The sequence below is a fragment of the Myxocyprinus asiaticus genome, chromosome 8 (genome assembly GCF_019703515.2).
Source record: "Myxocyprinus asiaticus isolate MX2 ecotype Aquarium Trade chromosome 8, UBuf_Myxa_2, whole genome shotgun sequence".
In the NCBI taxonomy this organism is placed as follows: Eukaryota; Metazoa; Chordata; class Actinopteri; order Cypriniformes; family Catostomidae; genus Myxocyprinus; species Myxocyprinus asiaticus.
In genome coordinates this window covers 4,967,136-4,987,866 of record NC_059351.1, presented here as the reverse complement: position 1 = coordinate 4,987,866, position 20,731 = coordinate 4,967,136, and positions in this window count along the sequence as shown.

Sequence of the window (20,731 nt, the reverse complement as noted above, 5' to 3'; positions counted from 1 at the left end):
TTGCGAACAAAAACAGTCTTCCACTTCAAACACTGGCTAAGGTGTTGAGAAGCACCTCTATTCTCAGCACAAAGTCTAAAATCAGTTCCTGCATTTGCAGTTTGGAGATTCCACCAGTGGGTAGAAATAAAGTCCATGTCCAAACTCTTAAAATATTGTGGAACATCAAATTATGTCCCTGGCAATCACTGTTGAAGTCATTTAATAAAAAATAAAAAAAATGTAAAGATTTGTGTTAAACCTTCTAGAGGTTATGGTTTATTTTTCAATGGTTATTCTTAATATTATGTTTATGATTGCAATTGTATTTCTGATCTAATTTGTAATATTTTTGGACAAAGTTGGAGAGGGTAAAAAGTTTGTATTTGGGGAGATTTTTTTGACCACTTCGTTATTTTAATCATATTTTTGTTGAGTTTGAAATGTTATTTGAAAGTACAAATATGTTTGGTTTAAGTTTTCCATGTTTCAATAAATGAATGTAATTTTTAAAGCAAAATCGACCAGTAGAAGTAACGTGCGTGCAAAAATCCACAGCGTAACCTAGAATGTCAATCCAATAACTGTTAATACTAGCCATGATTTGTGTCACTTGATCAATAAGATTAATAATACTTACACTGTCAATAATTCAACGGCGCCTACATCTAAATCTTTATAAGAACCACATTTTCCATGCGTACAAAAGAAGCGCGTCACTGTCATAGAAGTATGCCTGACATTCACCAAGGCATTTAACGCAGTTAATACACAAAAGAATGTACATAAGACCATATTTCTATTCTTCTAATTAATTGCATACAGCCTATTTACACTACCAACTTATTTTGAATGTGCTGTCTTTGTTTCTATCGCTGGTGCTTGACAGGGAATGGCCTATATAATAGGACACAGATGGTGCAATAACCGGAGAAGAACTTTGCGCACATAATTTCACTAAACGTACTTGCACCTAGACTTAGCGCATGCTAGCACAAAAATACCAAAACTTCATGGCCATGCCCATTTACTTTGCACTTATGATATATTGCATAGTGCTGTACTTGGCACTAGCACTTTCAAAATAGGGCCATATAGATTTGATGTTTATGTGGTGTGTTCAAAATGCAGCCACCGTTTTATAATAGTTGCTACACCCCTGGTCAAACTAATCAACAAAATGATTACAATTCCATAGGGGGTATTTCCCAGAATGATTGGCGATATTCACAATGTTCTTTTTTTAAGAAATTCATATTGTTAACTGTTTCGAAAATGTCAAAAGAAATGAACAAAAGAAGCAGATGGTGGAACTCAAGTCCCATGCTGATCCAGAGGAAAGGCTTAAATCTCACTTTCAATAAACCAGTAAGCTCAATTAACTTTTTCTTGGTGTGACTTGAAGCTGATTTTGCAGTTTCGTGCTACTCTCACCTCACAGCAAAACAGATAGTATTTTGTGAATCTCATTTCAGTCTGCCTTGCCTGATGCTGAAATGTAGCTATCTGGCAATTTTTAAAAATATCATCAAAGCTTATAAAACTGACTTAAAAATACATTGCTACATGAAAATTTTATCAGCACATTTATCAGCATGTTGAGCAAAAAAAAAAAAAAAAAAAAGCCAGATCTTGGCCTCAGTATTAGCCTTCTGCAGACTGCTTCTTATATGAATATCCCCATATTACTACTTTGGGGGTGAAAGTTGCACTTCACTGTTTAAATGAAGACAAAATAACTCTTTATTTTGGAAACTGATTACTGTAATAGCTTTAAGGGGCTGTTTGAAAGTAGCTATTTTGTCATTTAAAATAATATTTCATAAATATTAAGCTGTTAGGTAGGGATGTCCCGATACCGATACAGGTATCAGAATCTGGTCTGATACCACACTCATGTACTTGTACTCGTAAAAATGCTCCGATACAAAAAATGTATACTATCTGAAGTACAAATGTCTTTCTGTAAACATTCAGCACACAAAGTAAAATCACGTTATGTCCTAGTGTGATTATTAAACCGCAAAGGCTGTGATTTAATGAGGTAAATATATACCGTATTTTCCGGAAATTAAGTTGCACCTGAATATAAGTGGCACCAGGTCAAAATCGCATTGTTGAAAGAAAAAATACAGATAAGTCTCGTGCTATCAGAATTATCATAAATACGAATTTCCCACTCGAAAGTTGCACATAAATGACCCCTCAAGTCGTTATTACGACAGGGAAACTCTAAGATTATTATGATACCCGAATTTCCGAGTTGGGAGGAGATGTAAACTTTCGACATGGCAGAGGAGAGGATGGTTTCTGTAGTGAATAAAAGGCATTTTTCTAAATACAGCTAATTGTTAGCACTTGCCGTTTTGGTCATATACATTTCCGAATATGAGCAACCATTTGATGCAAGTTGCACATTTTTACACCTTGAAAATAGCTTATAGGCTATTTGACCAAATGTCTATGTCGTCAGCAAGCTAACTGAGTAGCTAATATGTATTATTAGTGTCAAAATAAGAGTTCCTCAAGAAATAGGCATGAATGAACCTTATGTCCTCCATGTTTTCTCTTTTTCCAACAACAAAACACTTGAACGTGTCATCCTCATAATTACCACTTCAGGTAACCGAAGCAGGATGATTCCGATAGCACATGAAGGCAGCATAACTCGCACAGACAGAGGTTGCATGCGGCAAGCACTAGGACCTGGGAGCAGCCACCAACTTTCCTTCGGCATGAGCAGCCGAAGGAAAGTTGGTGAATCGTGAAGATTACCTCAGGATCTACACATTGTACCATGCAGTATTTGGCCTTGTTTTTAATTGTGAGAACCTGCTTTAAGTAATCGAAAATGGCACGTAACGTTTTAGAGCTTCTTGGCTTATCCATGGAAAAAGTCATCATGAGCAATTATTGCCCTGTTTATAGCAGATGACAGCTGGCAGAGAGCTAACTCACTATGTAGCATGAGCCACGTACGGATGTAGCGACCTTCTTTTCCGAAAGTGTGAAGCTACTGCTAAAAACACATAGAAACGGAAAGGGCTTCACTCCAAAATAAAAGCTCCCGCCAAATTAAAAGCTCAATTTAAATGGAGAACACAAATATATCACTACTATATACAGTTATGTTATATTCACTGTAATACTACGACTAATACTACTACTACTACTACTACTACTACTACTACTACTACTACTAATAATAATAATAATAATAAATCAATAGCAATTGTATTATATTTAAGCAATATGTTACATCTTTGATGCCCTGTTATTCAGTACTTTATTTGACAAAAATAACTCCAATGTTGTATTTTGGATTGTGCTGTGAGGTTCTGTATAAAAGCACTACATTTGGTAAAAAATAATACAATATTATGTTGAAAATTAATTGTTTATTTTAATTTGATTAAAGTTTTAATGAAGTAATTTATTTAGACACCATTCTGATGATAAAATGGAAACAAACTGTTGATTTGGTATTCAGAAAAAAAAAGAAAAAAAAAAAAAAAAAGGTATTGGTAGCCTATTGGTATCGGCAAGTTCCGAAAAGCAAGTACAGTATTGTTTCTTTAAATAAATAAATAAAATGTATCGGGACATCCCTACTATTATGTGCTGGCCTGCTAGTTTATGGAGGGACATGAAGGACAGAATCAAATAAATAAATATATCATGAAATAATTACAGTATAAAATATAGCGTTCATTAAATGAAAATACAATGAAGTGTGAGTAAAGTAAATAATGCACACATTTATATTTTTAGTTGTACTCACATTTAACTACATTTTTGTTTATCGATTGATCATTTCATGATATATTAAATAATTTTATTGCATATTTACTATATTTTATACATTATATCTCTATTAGACCTTGGCCTTTAATAGACCTTTGTGAATGCATTCGGAATAAAGACATGAAAAAAAAAACAAAAAAAAAAACAACCCAAAGACAAATAAATTCAGTTCAAATTAGTTCAAATTAAACACAGCATGTTTCTCAGACTAATGAGGATGTGACTTTTAATTAGCTATCCTAGTTTTTTTTTATGTATTCTTCTTTCATATGATCTTTTCAATGATCATTCAGGCAGAGATGGTTTAAATTAACTGTACAATGGACTTCGATGTCTGCATCCATTTGCTTTAGATTGACTTGCTGAACTTGTTATAAACTAGTATTAGAAAATATGTTATGTTTCTGAATATTAAATATAATATAGCAATATTAAGCAGATTTAGCAAATACAATGTTTTATTCATCCTAGTCATACCTGTTGTATTGTTGTCTCAACAAGGTATCAAACATGCCAGGCTTTAGAACATTCCATTTAACTTCCTCTCATCTTCTCGAGTGCCGCCCACTCTCTTCTGGAGCCACAAGGAAGACACATGAGCAACACTGCAAAAAGTGAAGTTATGCAATGCAGAGGGGATGTAGAGGTACAGAAATCATTAAAGGGCATGTTAAATTAACTTTCAAAAGTTCAGGAATGTGATAATAAGTCCACCAAATCTTGGAATGTGATGAGAGTAGAGATATGCCTATAAATACAAGAGTAATGCCAGTGGTATTCTTTCATGACAATAAATTAATGGTTCGCAGGAAACCAAGGGACTTTTTGTACTGACATTTTAGACTAAAACTTTTTTTTTTTTTTTTTTTTTTTTTTTTTAAGGAAACAAGAACAGACAAGGGAGAAAAAAAGTTGAAAAGGTGAGAAAGGCAGTTTGCCAGAGAGTTGAGACATTTATAGATAGATCGAGTCATTTGAGTCCATCTCTATAATGTACAGCACATATCATCCACAGCTCTGCCTAATTCATTATCCACACTGCTCCACAATTATGCAGTGTCGGCAATCCAGAGCGAGCACACACACACACACACACACACACACATTGCGTGTCACACTTTATCACCCAAGCTGAGGTCCGTCACACTAAATTACAGTGCCAATAAGACCTGTAGGCCAAAACGAAGGGACAACCTCCCCCACATACGCACACAACATTTTATCAACTCCTGAAAGAGAGTATGATGATTACTCACCCCTTACTTCTCCAGAGTTCTAAGCATGCATATTTCCTTTCACTAATGTTGTGTTTATAAATGTCACGTCACATGCTCATATCATACCTTTATGGGCCGATCTGAGGATAGGCTTTTTCTAACGCATCCCTTTATACCTTCAATCACTTTCCGTCTTTCAATTTGGCACTTTGATTACCCTTTTCTCTTCCTGTTTCATTGTCTCTCTCCCTCTATTTCCCTCTTCCCTCAATAAATGCCTCCGTAGAGACAATAAACAAAAACAACGACCTCTTTAAAAACCCGCAATATGGCTCACTGGCAAATTAAGTTGCAGGGGACAAATTACCACGGCTCTTGTTAATGCAGACCTGCTTATTAATTCTGCATGTTTTTTTAAGCGTTGGGTCGAGGTTGTATTTTAAAACATCTTAATGGCCTCTGCCATTCCATTAACGTCCTGTTCCCCTTCTCTGCACTCTGACTGATGTGCAAGTCACCTAATTGCAGACAAATCGCTTTGCCACACACAATAATCTCAGCATTTTTTATATTTAATTTCAGGAGCTGATTATGCGCAGGTCTTTTTCTTTTTCTCTTGGCCGTTGTTTAACTCTAAGGTTATTTTTCTTTTGCATAAGATGTGTAGTTTGTGACTGTTTTGCAGTGAGCATACACAATGAGGGGTGCTGACTGTGCAAGAGATTGATTTAATAAATCACGTGCTTGTTTGTAATGGTTTTCTTTCCCTGGTGCTCTTTTTTCACCCAGCAGCAAAAGCCATTCAATAAATGGAACGTCACTGTTGTGTGTAATGCACAGAGACAAACAGCAAACTAATGACTGTAATGGGCTTCGCTGAATGCCAGGGTTGCCAAGTTTCTATATGCATGTGTGTGTGTGTGATAGTGTGTAACCTGCTGTGTGACTCTGTGCAGAGGCCGGTAGCTTGTATATTTACTTAATGCATTTTAACCTCATGGGACAGCAACATTTGAGTGTTGTCCGGTGACTATGTATGATTCCTCCTATCCAACCAACCCAAACACCTCTCCATCTTAAAGCAGAGTGGCAATGAAACATTCATTACTTAATTGTCACTTTAACCTTTAGAGTTTTAAAATGTAGCTGACACCAGTGACAGCCCTTTTTAATCGATTGCATCACTGCTGGGCACATATTGTGGTACATCAGAACAAGGGAATTGTGTGTGTGGCAGGTTTTGCCATCTCATTTCCACAAAGATTTTATTTTAGAGATCTTGTAGTCCCCATGAGAGACCGTAAACAGCTTCATAAAGGGACAAATTGTATATTATTTCACACATAAAATGTCTTTTCATTTATTGGATTGGGATAGGCTTAGTCTATAGTAATTAATAATTAATTAGCTTAATTTAAGCATAGAAGATTTCAATGGGAAGTCCTGATTTTAATATAAAATGTGTGTGTGGGTCAGGTTTTGTCTAGGCACATTGGAAACTGCTTAAACATATTAAACAATGTTTAAATGAAAAGGTAAAATTCAAAAGATTTTCTGTGAGGGTTAAGTTTAGGGTTAGAGACAAGAAAATATCATAGCTCAATTTAAAAACACTAGAAGCCAAAATTAAAAAAATAAATAAACATAAGTCTTTGCATAAGAGACTGCCTGAACCTTTGAATACAAAATTATCTGTTACATATAGATTATACATTATAATTATACATACGTTTTTTTTTTTTTTTTCTACAGACAGCAGCGCGGTGTCTGGTCACACTCCCATATGTACATACTCAAACTAACACACACACACACACACACACACACACACACACACACACACACACACACACCATGAGAATTTATCTTCCAAAATGGAGAGACATAGGCTAATTTTACACCCTTCACAAGAAATTACTCTGGTGCATCTATTGCAGGCGACTCCCTCTGATTCAAAATGTGTGGGCATATTAACCGAGAGCCAGAGACAAAGTGTGTGCGCACGTACGCTATGGGGTGGTTTGAGGTAGATATTTCATGTTGACTACTCAGTAATAAGAGCTGTAAAGCAAATATAGGTCACACATAAACATGCATTGTATTTCACACCAGTTAATCATTTGAAATGGATTATCTATTATATATATATATTTTTTTTGTACATTCAGAAATTTGACTGAAAACATTTGTAAATACATACGTCTCTGACCTCTCTGTTTGTAAAAATATAGGATTTAAAAAGTATGTGTGGGCCAGGTTTTGCCTACTTTGTGGTAACCAAAAAGGTAAGGTAAAGGCATAAGTTTAGTGGTTGGGGTTAGAAAATGTAATTAGCTTTGTTATTGTTAATGCAATAAAAAAACTCTTTGTCAACTATAATTTTCATACTAAATAATGCATTTTTGAAACTGCAAAAAATGCAGAGATTTAAGGGTCAGGGTTAGATTTAAGGGTAGGGTTAGGGGATAGAAAATAATTTGCTAAGTACAAAGAGAATATAAGTCAATGGAAAGTCCCCACCATGATAGAAAGACAAACGTGTACATGTGGAAATGATTCCTGCCCATGATGGTAAATCAGAGTTTGATTCCTGGAGTGACCAGCCTCAGGACATCAGCTAGCTGTTGCTAGTCTAACTGACATGTTAATGAGGCTATAAAAGCATTACACTTGACTGCTAATCATTAAAACCCATTAGTGAAGCTCCTAAATAAAACAACAGGGACATTATACTGCAGTCTCTCTCATTCACTGCTTTGACTGTACACGCTGTGTTAGTATTGGAAATTTACTTGCAAATTTACAGTATTGCACTCAAACCTGGACCTTCTCTCTTTCCCCTCTCATGACACTGTAAATGTCAACACCAAGATTTTGTACACTCAAACTCACTCAACAGCACAACTTTATACTGCAATTTAGATCTGTTGAAATATTCACATTTACACTCATTATAATTTAATTATTTAGAGATACAGTAACATACTAGCATTTATTCACATGCTCATAAAGCTGATGGTAACCTGTCAAAACACAGCAGTTAGCCATGACAGCCGCTCACTAACAAGCACACAGCATAACGCACATGGCTACGCTAATAACAGCAGCAATGCTACACCATTAATGCTTCATCTCTCCCGGAATCATGCTAATGATTAGATGTGTGTGTGATATTAATTAATGCTGATACTTTCAGTGGGTATAGCACACAAAGCCTGCTATGTGCAGTAGCAGTTATTTTTAGCTGACAGCACCGGTTAGTGATTGATCAGCCCAGAGGTGGCCCTCAACCAGATTTAAAAACTTGAAAGAAAGAAAGATGTAAAATACTTACAAGAATATTCCTAATTCCCAGTTCAAAAGAAAGACAAATAAGCTAATAAGCACAAATTAGTTAAAATATTATAATATTCTGATATAAATTACAGTATCTGAGTATGTTTACACTGTAACTCAAAGTTATGGCAGTGGGATGTTTTACCCCAACCCCTATATATTAAGCTAATGGAAGTACAGAGTAATGGTAAATGGAATAACTTCAGTCAACATTCACAATTGCAACTTAACCCTTCTGTTTGAAGAAAATTTCTATCAAGCATTTTGTTCGGGTCAAAACAGACATGGTAGAGTACATCAGATATACAGCGCCTGCCTTTTGATCATTAACATGAACATGGCCATAGGTTTGTTTTTCACACTAAACACAAGCTTTTCATCTGGAAAGAGTTCCACCGATATGTCAGTGGTGGTACTATTCTTTTACAGTACCCTTCATTTTGATTGAATAAATGCTGATTATTGTTCATATTCCATAGACTTTCATTGAAAAGGTCTCTATATAGGGATCAGTATGTCATAGACTTGGAGACTTGGAGATAGTCTCTTTTGACTTGGCCCAGGAAGCATCTTGCAACAATTTAGTAATGCCCTAAAAACCACCTATAGCAACACCCTACTAACCAACCAAAACACTCGGACATTGCATAAATATAAAAAAAGTATATATATATATATATAAAATCTTATGATTCATTGTTGTAGAGAATCCAAAGGCATTTTGACCAAATATAAGATTAAGGCTTTCACACCGTTTTTAACTTTTAAGCAGTTCAAAAATGACCCCGGCATAACAGGAGGGGTTTAATAATGACCAATATCTATTTTCATAAACTATAGATGACTATACTGTAACTATAGTGTGTCATACTGTAGCTTCTGACATGACACTCCACCAACATGGAATGTCAGGACTTTGACATGGCGTTGTCCTGTGATGGACTAGTCACCTGTCCAGGGTGTTTCCCTGCCTTCGGCCCACGACAGCTGGGATAGGCTCCAGCGCCACCCGTGACCCTACATAGGACAAGCGGCTATAGAAGATGCATAGATGGATGATATTATGGCATTGTGGTTGTGTTCATGTGTCATCTCATAAATACAATAAATCTGACATGACTTAAAGAAGTTTATAAGAGTTATGGGTACATGTGTCCTATTTGTCTGGTCATTTCAGCACTCGGTGCAAATCCAGAACTCCCCTGGGCATCTAATTAAAACAGGTCACAGGCATTTATCTAACAGTAATTACCCCTCACTCACTCACTCACTCACTCACTAAATCAGGAGAGAGAGGCAGTCACAGACCGGGGTTCATAAAGGAATGAGAGAGAAAGATAGAGGGAGTGAGAGAGAGGCTGGGGAGAAATGGATGAACGGTATTGATGGTTGGTGTGGTGATGTGGGAAGTGGACAAATCAAGAAATTCTTCTCTTGTTTCTTTGTGATTCTGAATTCTGAAATCTGAAAATGATTCCAAGGAAAATGTTGTCTAGTGCATGTTGTCTAGTGAGCTAGACACTGATTTATTTTTTTGCTGTTGTATATAACTATGTTTTTGTCTATAACTGTTTGACTGTTAGCCACACCCAACACAAAATACAACATGCTTGTAATTTTACATTAATCAAAAGCTGTGTTTTTGTGTGTGCATGCATGCCCAATGTCACCAAGCCTCTGTCCAGATAGAGTCTCTGGCCACCAGGTGAGTGATAAATTGCACTGCTAAGGAGGAGGGACGCCCTTCACTGCGACACAGACACACACACACACACACACACACACACACACACACACACACACACACACACACACATGCATGGACACACACAAACACACACATACACTCTCTCTCGACAGCTGATGCGTGTGTGATCTAAACACCTCAGTATAGAGACATCACTTCAAGGTCACCTATGCCAGCTAATCAGATGTGTTTGTGTGTGTGAGCATTCACAATTGACTTGAGTTTAAAGTGGAGTTAATGTATATGAAAATGTGTAATCTAAAAATAACATTTTTCATTTCATTACCTTAGGTCTCAGTGTCTGGGATTTTACTGAGCATAAGAAGGTGTTTCAAACTCATTTTTACATTTGTTAAACCTTGGTGTACCCATTGAAAGCGTACACACAAAACATGCTCTTCTGATGTTAATAAATACTTTATTGGATTATAATAAAAGAGGAAACATGGAATTTCATTCACAAGAGGATATTTATATACAATACACACAAAATTAGTAATTAAGTAATATTATTGTAATCAAACAACAATATCGACAAGAAAAAGAGAAAAACACTTGTGTTACACACAATGTTCCATTTGTTGAGGGTTTATAAATGGGTTCTTTAATGATTAAGTAATTTAAAAATCCATTATGAATCACTGATATTCAAATAAAAAGTTACTTTCATGCTAAACTTGCCAAATAGTGTGCATTTTAACTTTGTATTAACATGCATTAACATGTTGTAAAAGCTTACTGGATATTAATCATAAACATAAAATGCCCTAATTCATGATTTATTTCACAGTGCAGCAAAAATTGGTTGTTATTAGTGAAATTAAAAGGGGAGATTATGTCATTTTGCTACAGTCCACTTTGTTTATATTAATAAATGTAATGTCTCAGTTGACTTGTGAGTCACTTGTCAATTTCCTTGTCATGTTGATGGCAAAAGAATTGTGCTACTCTGAGTAGTGTCATTTGTAAATGACTTTTAGTCATTAATGAACCCCTTTATAAGCTCTTAACAAAGGGAACATTAATGTATAGTGTTACCTCAATTCTCTTTATGGTATAACTTTAGCTTTAATAAGCCATCTAAAGTCAAACATTAACACAAAATTAAGACTGAAAAAAATGAGCTTTTTAAAAATGTATCCACAAGTTTCTTGAACAACCAATGGGCATTGCATGAAAGCTCCTTACTTCTGTTTGTCCTACTTCCATTTTCACTTCCTGGCATCATTAGAAATCATTGTAGAAGCTACACACACACACACACACACAGTGCAATGTGGAACTATAAAACTCAGGTTCAACGTGTTGTTGGTGGTCGCAAGTTCCAACAGAAATAAACTTTCTAAGTGACCGTGGCCAGCTCCTTGTGCCTTGCCTTTCATGCCGAAGCAGGAGGAATGAAATGAACATTCTTGTGGCTTTAATATTAAAATATTTTTTTTCTAAGAGAGTGAATGTGTGTTCTTTCCAAAAGCATCAAACAATGTGAATAAAACACAATAAATAATAATTAAATAATAATGGTGATAATAACTAAATAATCGTGCTTGCTGATAGCATTGTTTGTTTGCACACGCTGTCTGTTTTGTTTTAGCACTCAATTTACTAAAATAATTATGCAAATCAGATAATTTATCAAAGATATATGTGCTTGGTTATAATGATCTTCTCCATCATTTGACTTCAGTTTATGAAATACTGCTGCCAGCATCTCTCTAGAAAATGTACACAAAATTGTCTTTTAAAAAAAATTATACTTTCTGTTTAGCATTAATAGCACCAGGCAATTACACTATAATATCTCAAATAAGGCTCATTTACATAGAAAGCAGGCATGTTTGGGCTGAAAAATTGACAATGACTAAACATGCATTGCACAGTGCTCTACAAGAGCAGATAGTGCCTGATTAAACTGGAATCTTTAGACCAGAATGGTAGTTAGTGAAAAAGATGCAGGTTTTTGCACTGAAATACCTCTCGCAAAAGTGGCACATCAGTTCAGCCCCCCAGATAACTCTGACCCAAATAACAACAACATGCCTCACGTAGAAGTTGGATGAAATGATTTATCATACCAATAACATAATGGACCCAAATGTTTTGTAACATAGTTTACCATAGTGTAATTAAAAAATTTATTGAAATCATGATAGTGGTAAAATTGGACTCCTCCTTGAGCCGTGTCTTTGATAACCCTGGCTTAAAATGTAGAGTGGGTGTGTATATTTTTTATATGTGTTTGTGTGTGTGAGTGAGAGAGAGAGAGAGAGAAATAGAATGACAGAAATTAGCATTTAAACTAATCGGTATCCTCAGATAAACTCTATCCTCTTTCTTTTTCGCACAGCACAATAAATAAAGAATGATCCAAATTCAAATCGTCTCAGGTAAAGTTTCTCAGGTAAATCTCTCTCTCTCTCTCTCTCTCTCTCTCTCTCTCTTTATCTCTCTTTCTCTCTCCCACTCACTCTCTTTTCTTGTTTTCTCATCTCTCTTCCTCTCGCTCATTGTGTCACCGATGAGGCTGAAGTGTAAATAGATACAGGGAGAGAGAGAGGCGATGTGACGGCAGTGCTCATGTTAAACTAGATAGCGCCGTCTCAGATAACACTCTGTACTTCCTTTCCTGTTCCTCCACTTTAGAAGATCAGACACAATAGAGTTGTGCATGTACATCACCCCCTCCTAAACCAGCCGCACATTTGGATGCTTTGAACTGCATTCTAAAACATATACGTTTGCAGTATGAAACATCTCTTCCACTAAACCTAAGGATAGAAACTATGTTCACCTTATCACCTAAAAAATGAAATATAAGGGTGTGTGTGTTGCAACTGTATACAGGGATGGAGCTGGCCAAATAGATGCCCTACGCAGAGTTCCACAATCATTGTACAGGGGTGGGGGTGGGGGGTGCAAGGTGATAATCTTAGGTGGTGCGAGCTGCGAGGCGATTATCTGTGTTCCACGACTGTATTGGGTCCTTAACATATAACATGCGAGGAACCACTAGGGTAAGTTGTTGCCCTACGCAGACTGTGTAATATACGAACAGGGAGCGACGGCCCTGATTGTACAGAAAAAAATTAAAAAATAAAAGATGAGCTAACATGAAAAAAAAAAAAAAAGACCTTTGGGGACATTCTGGGACATCCTCAATAGGAAAGTTAATTCATAAATAAAGCAAATATTGTTTATTTTAAGATAAAAAAAAAATAAAATAAAATATATAAATCTAGTAGGGGTAGGGTTTGCATCAGGATAAGTAATTATAATAAGCAGTATGCCTCCATTAAAAAAACAAACAAAAAAAAACACATGCAACCTCTCCAACAACACACTGTACAAAGACAAGAAGCAAAATTCAAAACCATGAATGTACAAAGATGAAAGTAAAGATTGATGAATGAATTGTAAATGTATAATGAGATACGGTAAAGACAGCTGTGCTGGTCAGATTTGGTGTGTGGAATTATCTGTGTGTGTGTGTGTGTGTGTGTGTGTGTGTGTGTGAGGTAATATTAATAATAATTGAGGATTTAGGCAGTTCTTATTTGTAGAGGAAGTTCAAAGCTACAATCATTCACCATTCACTCAAACTGATGTGATCAATGTGACAAGACTTGCCAAATCTCTCTCTTTCCTCTCACACTCCCATACCCAGAGAAGTTAAAATAATCTCATTGCATGTTACAGTAGTTCAGCTGTTCACTGAAATGAACACATTCCCTCAACCCTACACACACATTTACATCTGATTTACAAATACACTTAAGTATACTGTACAAGTAAATATCTATAGAATGCCAATGATTTTGACAAATGCGTAAGCTATAAGTTTCTGTTTATTTGTCTAGCACGTTTGTATATGTATGTGTCTTTTAAGGGGTCTTTTCCTTGTAGTATAATTAATAGGGATGTGCACATTAATAGTTTGTAATATCTGGATAACCACAAGAGTTCACAAATGGTTATTTGATTATTTGTCAAGAGTTGGAACTAGGGAATAAAGAATGTTTATTACAAAGGATATTCTAAACACCACTCAAAATAGCAGGGAATAAAGTGCACAGTGAGATATGAGCCTAAATAGCACAATACATGTATCTTCAAATGATAAAATCACTAACATTAAAGTCAAACAAAAATAATGAAAACCGTCACTGCCTGCCACAAAGTCTTCTTAAACAATGGGAAATACATAATTTAAGTGCCAAACCTGATACATGCATTGTCTGGGCAGCGAATATTCAATCATGTGTAAAAGTCAAATTAAGTCCACTGAACTTCTTCAGAACATCAAAATATTTGTGACACCTGTGCTAAAAAAAGCTAGACGCAATGCAACAAATGAAACAGAACACAAATGTCTTGGGATATGTTTGTAAAAATGTACGTTTTTTTTTTTTTTTTACTTGAAACAGTGTCTTAAAAATGCGGTGGTCCTGCGCAAGTTTGTCGGGTCCTGCCAGGCTCAGGTTGGGATGAAGACCTCTATTGCACAAATGTAGAATAACTGTATAGTGATTTTGGTATTTGAATTCCAACTAATAATTAGTTGAGTGCATTCAGCTCAAAAAGATATGCACTCACTATACAAATTACTAAGGCCTCTCCTATCTCCATAAAATAATGTGTGTGTTTGGGGTGACAGTGGGTAGGGGAGGTGAGATGCTAAGGTTGTGAGTCTGACTGATGTTTAGGATTGGTCCGTCTCCTTTGATCAACGTTTTACAGAATTGCCAAGGGCTGCCTACAAACTCCAACACTCTCTCTTTTCCTGACACAGATAGACACACACGCAATAGTCTTAGAGAAAAAAGGGAGAAAGGGAAGAACAAGGAATTATGAACATTAAATGAATGATGTTGGGATCATTTGTAGCATCATGTTTAATATGGCAGGTACAGTGCATCGCAGACACAAAGTGGTCCCTGGTGTGTTAACACAGATTTGCAATGTGTGCTAGACACAAAAGCCTGATGAAGGATATTTCAGTCTCATGTGTGGCAACAGCTTCTCCAAAATCTTGTCAAAGTGATTTGAGAGTGTAATAAAGAGGGTAAATGTGAAGGGGTGCTTCAATGGCTCTTTTAAATGGAAGAGGATGACTTAGGCACAATAACACGTTAGTGCAATGATGGCGTATTTACAGTGCTTAAGTGTTCCTAAAAATTTGCAAAAATAGTGATAGCTATAAAAAAATATGGGTAACACTTTACATTAATGTTCCGTTTGGTAAGCGTTTATACAGGGGTTTATTAATGACTAATAGGTTATTTACAAATGCATCATTCTGCAAACCACTGATATGCGGTTATAACAACATGCATAAAAAGGTTGATGTTCATGTTAGCCATTTCACCTCACATGTTATAAATGCTTAAAACACTTGTTAAACATTTGTAGAGGACACTCTTTCAACAGTAGTAGAGTATTGCAGAGGACTTTAGGTAACTAGGACTAGGTAAGTTGGGACAGTGCACAATTATTTTGTCATCAACGTGACCAGGAAAGTTACAAAACAAGTGTGTCAAGATATTACAGTAATACATTTAAGGCAGATGCTATTTGCACCCTGGTGCAAATAATGGTATATGCTTTTTACACCCCAGTGCACATAGTGGCAGATATTATTTGCACTCCAACCCTGGTGCATATAATGGTAGAAACTAATTTCACCCTGGTGCAAATAGTGTCAGATAATATTTGCACCCATATTTAAATATTAACATACAGTATATGGGCATCACTGCAGTGTGTTTATTGTGTTTATTTAGAGTCCCACAGACACACATTAACCACTACCCCTAAACCTAACCCTAACCTTACATTAGATAAAATAACCTTGGTTTGATGCAATCGACACACAAGTGATGCCGAGCTGCAGAAGTAAGAGGAAGGGAACGAGTGCGATCGACAGGCCCTGCCTCTGGATCAAACCCTTCTCTGCACTCCACGACATTCACCGTGAGCAAATCACTGTGTGGAATTATAGTCATTTTTATCTATTATTTTAAGGAGTATTAAAAGGAAATATTAAGACTGGAAACAGGAAATCGGATGGGAAAAATAGTGTGACAAAACGCAGACAACAGCGGTCGCTAGGACAACAGTGCACATTCACACACCATCTTTACACCCCACACCATCTGTTGTTTGGTTTGTCGTATATTTCTGTGGTTCCACCAGCCTATTGGGGTGCAAATAGCTGCCCTGTGTGGCAGATGCTATTTAAACCGGGGTCCAAATAGACACTCTGTACATTTAAACACAAGGTGGACTGTGGCAAAATGACATAATCACTCCTATTGATCTCACTCTAATCTATTTTTACTGCGTTGTAATATATTTTAAATTATGACTTTGGGTATTTTATGTTTTTTAAATAATATACTGTAAGTATGAAAAAGTGTATTTATTAAGCATTTATAACAATAATAATGTAAATGTTCACAATTTGGCAAGTATTGCGTGAGTCACACCTTTTATATATACATTTATTCATATAGCAGATGCTTTTATCCAAAGTGATTTACAAATGAGGAGAACAAGAGAAGTGATTCATCCTAAGGGAGAAAGTAGGTAGCAATGTGCTGTAATACATGTTTAAAAAAATAGCTTAAAGAAGTACACATCAGAATCAGAAGAATCAGAATCAGAATGAGCTTTATTGCCAAGTATGCTTACACATACAAGGAATTTGTCTTGGTGACAGGTGTACAACAATACAAAAACAGCAGCAAGACATAGATAATAATAAAAAATAAAAAAATACAACTAATTATACACATAGTACAGACACACATACATACATACACACATACACAAGGGTAGTGCAAATCTTATACAATCTGTTATGTACAGTGCAAATACAAATCTGTTATGTACAGTGCAAATGTTTTTTTTTTTTTTTTCAGAGGAATGAAATGGTAGAAGAGATTGGATGTGTTGGATAAATATAAGAAAGACTAAACTGTGTATTGCACATAGTTATTTCTAAATGGGGCAATTTAACTGTTCATGAGATGGATAGCCTGAGGGAAATAACTGTTCCTGTGCCTGACGGTTGTGGTGCTCAGAGCTCTGAAGCATCGGCCAGAAGGCAACAGTTCAAAAAGGTAGTGGGCAGGGTGAATGGGACCAGAGTGATTTTTCCAGCCTTTTTCCACACTCTGGAAGTGTATAGTTCTTGAAGGGGAGGCAGGGGGCAACCAATAATCTTCTCAGCAGTCCGAACTGTCCTTTGTAGTCTTCTGATGTCTGATTTTGTAGCTGAACTAAACCAGACAGTTATTGAAGTGCAGAGGACAGACTCAATGACTGCTGAGTAAAACTGTATCAGCAGCACCTGTGGCAGGTTGAATTTCCTCAGCTGGCGAAGGAAGTACAACATCTTCTGGGCCTTTTTCACAATGGAGTCAATGTGGGTCTCCCACTTCAGGTCCTGTGAGATGGTAGTGCCCAGGAACCTGAATGACTCCACTGCTGCCACAGTGGTGTTTAGAATGGTGAGGGGGGTCAGTGTTGGGGTGTTTCTCCTAAAGTCCACAATGATCTCCACCGTTTTGAGCGTGTTCAGCTCAAGGTTGTTTTGACTGCACCAAACAGCCAGCTGTTCAACATCCCTTCTGTATGCAGACTCATCGTCATCTCGGATGAGTCCGATGACAGTGGTGTCGTCTGCAAACTTCAGGAGCTTGACAGAGGGGTCCTTGGCGATGCAGTCATTGGTGTAGAGGGAGAAGAGTAGTGGGGAGAGCACACATCCCTGGGGGGCACCAGTGCTGATTGTACAGGTGCTAGAAGTGAGTTTCCCCTGTCTCACAAGCTGCTTCCTGTCCGTCAGAAAGCTGGTAATCCACTGACAGATAGACATGGGAACAGAGAGTTGGTGTAATTTATTCTGGAGTATAGCTGGGATGATGGTTTTGAAAGCTGAACTAAAGTTCACAAAAAGGATCCTTGCATACGTCCCTGGTCTGTCCAGATGTTGCAGGATATGATGCAATCCTATGTTGACTGCATCATCCACAGACCAGTTTGCTCGATAAGCAAATTGAAGGGGATCTAGAAAGGGTCCAGTGATGTTCTTCAGGTGGGCCAACACCAGTCTCTCAAATGATTTTATGACCACAGACGTCAGGGCAACAGGTCTGTAGTCATTAAGTCCTGTGATTTTTGGTTTCTTTGGGACAGGAATAATGATTGAGCGTTTGAAGCAGCATGGGACTTCACACTGCTCCAGTGATCTATTGAAGATCTGTGTGAAGATGGGGGCCAGCTGGTTAGCACAGGATCGAAGATACACTGGTGAGATGCCATCTGGGTCTGAAGCCTTCCTCGTCTTTTGTTTCTGAAAGACACGGCTCACATCATCTTCACAGTAGCAGGAGGGGGGAGGAGGGGGGTTGCAGGAGGTGTTGGTGTTTGTGTGAAGTGAAGGTCAGAGTGGGTGTGGGGTGTGAGATTGGGCCTTTCAAATCTGCAGTAGAACACATTCAGGTCGTCAGCCAGTTGTTTGTTCCCTACAGGGTTGGGGGTAGGAGTCCTGTAATTTGTGAGTTGTTTCATGCCACTCCACACTGATGCAGGGTCGTTAGCTGAAAACTTGTTTTGCAGCTTCTCAGAGTATCTTCTTTTAGCCGCTCTGATTTCCCTGTTCAGTGTGTTCCTAGCCTGATTGTACAAGACTTTATCCCCACCCCTATAAGCATCCTCTTTGGCCTGACGAAGCTGCCTGAGCTCTGCTGTAAACCACGGTTTGTCATTGTGAACTTTAAATAAGTCCTAGTAGGAATAATAAAGGCACATAGCGAGGAAGGTGAGAGACAGAGGAAGAATGGAAATAATTTTTATTTATTTATTTTTAACAGAGACTGCATTATTAGAGAGGGGTCTAATGTTCCCAATGAGCTGTATCTTTAGGTGTTTTTTGAAAGAGGCTAGAGAAACAGCTGTACGGGTGTAATTTGGCAGGTCGTTCCACCAGCGGGGCACAGTCAAAGTGCGTGAAAGTAATTTTGTGTTTCTATGAGAACAAAAGCTTTTGGAGGGCATATAGACCTGAAGTAGTGAGTGAAGATAGGGGGTGCAGAGCCAGTGGTTGTTCTGTAAAATGCCTTGAACTTAACTTAAGCAACCATTGGCAGCCAGTACAGTTCAATGAAGAGAGGCAGGACGTGCGCTCTCTTGGGCTCGTTGAAGACCAAATCTGCCACCGCATTCTGGATCAGTTGCAAAGGTTTGATATTACATGCAGGAAGACCTGCCAGAAGAGCATTTTAGTAGTCCAGTCTGGATAAAACAAGAGCCTGTGTATAACTGAAGTATGTGGGTGGTTCCCTGGCGTTAAAAGAGTTAACGTAATCAGACCTTAATTGTATTAGGGCCTCAGTCAATAACTCCTACAATGTTATTTTGCTTCGTATCAGTGAGAAAACTAAAGTTAATCAAAAGTGGGGAGGCACAGACTATTGTTTTTGGTATCAGCAAAGTTGCCCCCTAAAGCTGCCCAAACTGCTACTCAAACGGTGAAATTTCTAAACTAAAATAATTTACTAATCTCAAAACCTCGCTACTGCTTTGTATAAAGTATATTTTAATTATTTTTCTAATATGTTTTGTCACTATTTATTTGCTGTTTTACATATTTTGTACTTTTTCTTGCACATTTTTGGAACCCTCAGGTATTGTATACATACATCACTGTACATTTAATTGTAGCTGAGCCATTCTTTTCCAATTTTAAAAGCCATTGAGGCCTCTTTTCAATGAGTTGGCTCAGATCTTGAGGGGTGTGCTAAGGGTCAGGTCTGAGTCTTGCTTGTGCTATTCAGTCAGCAAACAAATCAAAGTGAGGTCTCATTAACTATCAGCTACAGCAAATATATCACTTGATCTGACTCGGCTTTGTTTCACCCTATCTTTGTGTCTGTCTTTCACCCCATCTCACTGTCTCTGTCTCTCACCTGCCTCTATGTCACCCTTCCCCTGTTTATTCAGTTCACTTCAATTAAGCCTATTCAGCTTGACTACTGGGCTACAGTATTGGCAGAATGAAGTGAATGTAAAGCAAATAAATACAATTTACTAGACATTTCTTATGCTTTGAATTGCATATATACATTTTGTATCTTGTTTCATCCTCCTAAAGTACATAGGGGTTTCTGAAATAAATTATTCAATATTTTAAACATTTCCTCTCATTTTGTTCGTTTTATGTATGCCAGCAGTTCACAGGGAAGGCACGTAAATCAGATGCTGAAAGGGAACACCGGCATGCAGGTGACCTCCTGGGCATTAAAGTTCCACCCTCCCATGTACCAACGGCGACACTCAGCTTACGAATGGAATCTGGTGTTTGTTTGCTAGCCATCCATGTCTACAATGGTTATTTGCCATCCAAATAAAAGATAAATTTCTTGTTACCATATTGTGGAGGCAAGGGCATGGTCGAGTGTTTGTCTAGGGAGAGAGGAAGCGGTAAGTGTTTTCACCTGAGATGAATTGCTGGTAATTGCTGTTTCTTTGTTCGCAGTGAGAGATGGGGGAAATAAAAGGGGCCAGACCTCAGAGTGAGGGAGAGAGCCAAGCTGAAGCTTCGAGTGTGTTGGGTGCTGCCAGTCCCCCTATATATAGCGTTTGA